This window comes from Hemiscyllium ocellatum, chromosome 9 (assembly GCF_020745735.1).
Source record: "Hemiscyllium ocellatum isolate sHemOce1 chromosome 9, sHemOce1.pat.X.cur, whole genome shotgun sequence".
In the NCBI taxonomy this organism is placed as follows: domain Eukaryota; kingdom Metazoa; phylum Chordata; class Chondrichthyes; order Orectolobiformes; family Hemiscylliidae; genus Hemiscyllium; species Hemiscyllium ocellatum.
In genome coordinates this window covers 50371650-50377649 of record NC_083409.1, presented here as the reverse complement: position 1 = coordinate 50377649, position 6000 = coordinate 50371650, and positions in this window count along the sequence as shown.

Genomic DNA, 6000 nt, shown 5'->3' with positions numbered 1-6000 from the left:
AGATATGAAAATAGATTTTGAGGTTGGAATGATTTGATTCATTGCTTGGATTTTCTTCAGTCAATAGTGTATCATTGAGAAGTGGCCACTTTTTCCAGAGTGAGGACCTTGTTGATGCAAAGCTAGACAGTTTTGTCTATGCTGATGTGGGGTTCTGGAATCGCACCTGTGATAAGATATGTAGACTTTGAGTTTTGTTTTGATGTTGTCACATGCTGTATGTCAGAGAGAGATATGTCTCCTCCAGTGAGGTGGTTTATTGTGCTTCAAATAACACTTAAGTTGTCAACATGTTCTGTAGAATATTCTGTATTAAATGAAACTTCTGCTGACTCAGTTCTTGATCAGTTGTCTAAACTCTGTATCCACAACTAGCTCGTTCTCGAGTTAGATCCTCTTTTGACTGAAGAAAAGCAGTAACAGTTCAACCTAAGAGGTTATACAATTCACTCACAAATGAGAACTTGTAAGTTTTCATAGCTGCGAGATTCAGATAATCCATGCAGGTCATTAATCAGGCTACCTCCAGAAAGCAGATACATAATCTTGAAATATGAGTTTGCCAATGTCCTATTATGATCAAAGGTTATAAGATTGTAAAACATAATTTGCTTATTATTTATTTGTTATCTATGTAACACATGATCTCATGATCCTCTCAAGCTGTTGAGTTGGCGCTATCCTATTCTGAATTTAATTTAGCGTCTAATGCTAACACTGTTCAAAATCTTTCGACTATGTTTTTCACATCTGCCAATTTGTTGACGTATCAAATGGATCAGAAAGTGTAACCTTGTATGGTGATAAGACTGACAAAGAAAACTTTTTGATGCATTGTTTAATTATAGGTAGGCACATGAACTTCTTGATTATTTTTCTGATTAGGAAGAATATTGTGAGGATTTTGATATCCTTGTCCTGCACTGTTTTGTTGTTTTGTTGTATTCCTTGTTGCTGTAATGATTGTTACAGCACCAAAACTGAAAGCTTCTTCTGTTGTTCTCAATGTAAGGTTCAGTTTTCCTTTACCTATTTATATCCTCACAGAGATGAATTAAAGGCATACCTGTTTCTTTATCTCATTTTTTTGTATTTCATGAACGCAATTGATAAACATTTTAGTTGTTGAATAAAATTTGTGATTCAAACATTGAAATAATACATTCTACTAATTTTACTATTAGTTCTCTGACAGTTTAATTTGTAATAACAAATTTTTGCTCCTATTTTTACCTCTTTCCAATTGACTTTTTTAAAACTTGTACGTGAAGATTTGTCTCAACTCGTTGTTTAAATTCAGTTATTGAGTAAATAGTTCAGTAAATTTATTACTCACTGCTTGGAGTCTTACCTGTGCTCTGACTAGTTTGCCAATCGAACAAACAAGCAGAAATTCTATATCCCTTCTCTCGAAAGATCGAATCTGCCTTGGGTGTCTGTTAATTGGTATCTTTTCTAATGTACTCAGTCCAGATTTCTCCCTGTAACTGCAAGTGGACTTTAACTTTTTTTAAATTCACGCGTTGGACAAGGACTTAGCTGGCTGGCCAGCATTTATTTCCTGTCCCTTGTTGCCCTTGAGAAGGTAGCAGTGAGCTGCCTTCTTGAGCCATTGCAGACCATTGATACAACCAAGTGGCTTGCTAGGCTATTTCAGAGGGCAGTTTTCAGCCAACGCTATTGCTGTGAATCTGGAGTTTCATTGACGCCAAACCACGTAAGGCTGGAAGATTTCCTCCTCTGAAAGACATTAATGAGCCAGATGGGTATTTCTGACAATGGTTTCATGATCATCAGTAGATTCTTAATTCCAGACTTTTGTTGGATTCAAACTGGGGGACTCAAACCTGCGGCCCCCAGAACAGCAGCTAAATGTCTGCATTAACACCATGGACCGGGTGCTGGCAGGTGGGACTAGATTGGGTTGGGATATCCGGTCAGCATTGCCCAGTTGGGCCCAAGGGTCTGTTTCCATGCTGTACATCTCTATGACTCTATTGCAGTTCCTCATTCTTGGTTGAATTGCTATTATTTGTAGAGTCATTGCTGACCATGTTCCCAAACCAAACTTGTCCCACTTTTGGCCCATATCCTTCCAAACCTTTTTGTTATTCATATACTTGTCCAAATGTCTTTTAAACGTTATAAAGACATCTGTATCCATCATTTCCTTAGGCAGTTCATTCCACACATTAACCACTCTGTGTAAAAACGTTGCCCCTCATGTCCTTTTTAAATGTTTCTCCTCTCACTTTAAAAATATGTCTCCTAGTTTCGAACTCCCCCACCTTTGGGAAAAGACCTTTGCTATTCACCTTATCTCTGTCCCTCATGATTTTATAACCCTCTAAAAGGTTACCCCATCAATCTCCTCTGTTCTAGTGAGAAAACTCCCAGCCTATTTTTATAACTCAAGCCCTCTATTCCTGGCAACATTCTGGTAAATCTTTCATGAACCCTCTTCCTGTAACAGTACTCCAGAAGAGACCTCACCAACATCCTGTACAACATCAACATGACATCCGAACTCCTATTCTCAAAAGTCTGAGCAATGAAGGCAAGCGTGCTAAATGCCTGTTAACCCCCTGGAAACTTCTGTTGTGAATATACTTATAAGGCAATTATGTACTTCGACATCATTTCTCTATTTTTTATTCTAAATTCTCACGTTTCTGCCTCCAATCAACCTATGTTTCTCTGTTCTAACCATTTCCGTTTTAATGCCTAAAGGAAGGGGGTTCCCAAACTATGGGTTATGTCACCCAATGGGGATGTGGGATGGACAACTGACATTGAAAGCTCCATGGTAGATTTGGAGACTGGTGAGTGAATGAATGATTTATTGTCACTTGTATTTAACAAATAAATACAGTAAAAAGTTTAATATGTTGCCATGTTCTGGTGCCATTTTGGTTTGTAGAAGATATTAAGAAAAATGAGAATGTAACTAAAAACAGAGTTCTTCCTCCCTTCTTGTGCTCTGCTTGACATTGGGCAGGGGGTGGGGAGTTCTCCAAAATGGGCTCTAGGTCCACCAATGCCACTACATTATAGTCCATTCCAAACATGCCACTCCAGGGTCAAGATGGCAGCTACTAGATTTGAAGAGTGCCATCCTGGGCCTACCACGCTTCCACCAACGTAACCACGAAGAATAGTGATTTGAGCTGGTTACATTGCTGCAGCTGAAATGCAGCATTCCAATTCTGACACTGACCACTGATGCTGCCTTCTCTGTCAATTGTAGAGGCTGCCTTGATGGCATCTTGAAAATCAGTACCGCCGCCATTGCCTCGAGTTCTGCACTTGGGGGCTTACCAATGTTGAAGTCATCATGCTCTGGTGCCATCTCTCACAGCTGGGCCCACACAGTCCCTGCTGTCTCGAGCTTCCTCAAGGCTCGCACTCCTTGCATTGGGCTCTCTCTCCCGCACACTGGGCTCATTCTTCCCAAGGAACCAATCCTTGCCGCCACAGCCGCGCATGCTCGGCAGGCCAGGCCTGCTCTCACCCTGCTGAAGATGCCGAAAAGGCTTTGTAAAGAGAGGATAAAAGTAAAAAGATAGCAAAGGAAAAGAGCAAAATTAAAAAAGTGTAAAATGATAAAACACAAAGAAAGCAGATGGAAGCAGACAAGCCCCTGGCCAGGAGCTCCGACACAATGCTGCTACTCCGCCACTGTGCAATAGGGACCCTGTAAGACCCAGTTAAATAAAGCTTTTATTTCCTGTGGGCATGGTATCTAATTCAATGAGTTTTGAGGCCTAATCAGTGACAGAGCTTGCAAAATATTATTGTTGTGTTCTATGCCTGCACCCCTGCTATTTGAGACCTTGCACTGTTCTCTCCCCCAACCTCTGTAGTTGTCACTCTGGATTTTCAGCAGGTTGGAAGTGTTAAATGAGATCACAATAGAAAAAGATTTGGAAGGCACTACTATCAGAGATTTTACAGACCATTTATTATGTTTCTTGTGAATTAGCAATAATATTTTACTCTCTCTTTCTTTATCAGTTTCTTGGCCCTCCTCTGCTGAGTTCTAAATTGCTCCCAGTCCTCAGGTTTTCTACATTTTGCACATTTTATTATGCGCATCCTCCTTTGACTTTGAACAATCTTTAATTTCCTTTGTTTGCCACAGTTGACTCACTTTTCCTGATGGATTTTTATACTTTAAAGAAATGTATGTTTTGTTGTAATGGAGTGATTATTAATAATGTAATATGGCTGCCGCACATGCGCAGACACAGCCAATTATGTTCATGACCTTGACCACGACAGGGCAGGGTGCAGGAAGGATCCATATATGCACTGATGACATCATCAGATTCCAAGTTGAGGATAACCTCTAGTAGGAGCAATGGAAAACCTGGAGTGGGTAGGGAGACAATATCTGCACCACGAGCCAGCCTTTGGTTTGGCCACTTTTGGAATACTGCATTAAATTCTGGTCTTCCTGCTATAGGAAGGATGTTGCGAAATTTGAAAGGGTTCAGAAAAGATTTACAAAGATGTTGCTAGGTTTGGAGGGTTTCAGCTGAAAGGAGAGGTTGCATAGACAGGGGCAGTTTTCCCTGGAGCATCAGAGGCTGAGGGGTGACCTTATAGAGGTTTATAAAATCATGAAGGACATGGATACGGTGATAGTCAAAGTCTTTTCTCCAAGGTAGTGGAGTTCAAAACTAGAGGGCAGAGTGGGAAGGGAAAGGTTTAAAAGCATCTTAAGGGGTAACTTTTTCACCCAGAGGAGGGTGCATATGTGGAATGAGCTGTCACAGGAAGTGGTGGAGGCTGGTATAATTATAACATTTAAAAGGCATCTGAATGGGTATATGAGTAGCAAAGGTTTAGAAGAATATGGGGCAAATGCAACTAGATTAATTTAGGATATCTGATTGGCATGGACAAATTGGACAAAGGGGTACATGCTGTACAGCTCTTTGGATTTTTGTAGCCACATCTACAGTGCTGCTAGGAGTTCCAGGATTCTAAGTCTGCAAGTAAAGAGTCAGTGTTACAGTTCTAAATCAGGATGGTATGTTGCATAGTGGGGAACTTGCAGGTGTTGGTGTGTTCCCATGCATCTCCTCTCCTTCTTTTTAGATGGTAGAGTTTGTGAGTTTGTAAGATGCTTTCAGGGGAGCTAACTGAAGTGCATTTGCAATTGGTATGCAATGATGCCACTGTACATCAATGGTGAAGGGAGTGCATATTGAACGTGAATGGGATGCCAATCAAGTAACTGTCTTGTCCTGGATGATGTCAAGCTTCTTGGGTACTGTTGGAACTGCACTTACCTCAGCAATTGGCATGTATTTCATCTCACTCCTGATTTGTGCTTTTTGGATGGTGGGCTGGCATTGATGAAATAGGAGGTGAGTAACTTGCTGCATAAGTCCTCGCCTCTGATCCACTCTTGTAGCCAAAGCATTTATATGGCTACTCTACTTGAGTTTCTGATCAATGGAAACCACCACAATGTTGATAGTGGTGGATTCAGCAATGGTAATGCCGTTGAACATCTGTGAATGATGGTTAGATTCATTCTTGTTAGTTATAATCATTGCTTGATACTTGTGTGACATAAATGTTAGTTGTCATTTAACAATTTGCCCAATGCTGGATGTTGACCAGATCGTGATGCATTTGGACAAGGACTGCTTCAGTAATCTGATGTGTTGTCAGTGATACTGAACATTGTGCAATCATCCCACTTCTGACCTTGTGACAGAGGGAAGATTGTTGTTGGCATCCAGAATCTACATGGTCAAGGTTATCACTGAATAGACTTATTTACTTTCTGTGATTGATATTTCACAATGAGGGCTATGCTATCCATGCAAGAAGACATCAGCACAACACCTTGTGATATAAACTAACCATGCTTGAAGTATTCTCTTCCATTGTGATTCATAAAAAGTGTACATGGAAACTCAATTGCATGCTGTAAATTTTCTGCGGCCTTAATAATGATCCTTTTTATTGATGGTCTCCTGGGCA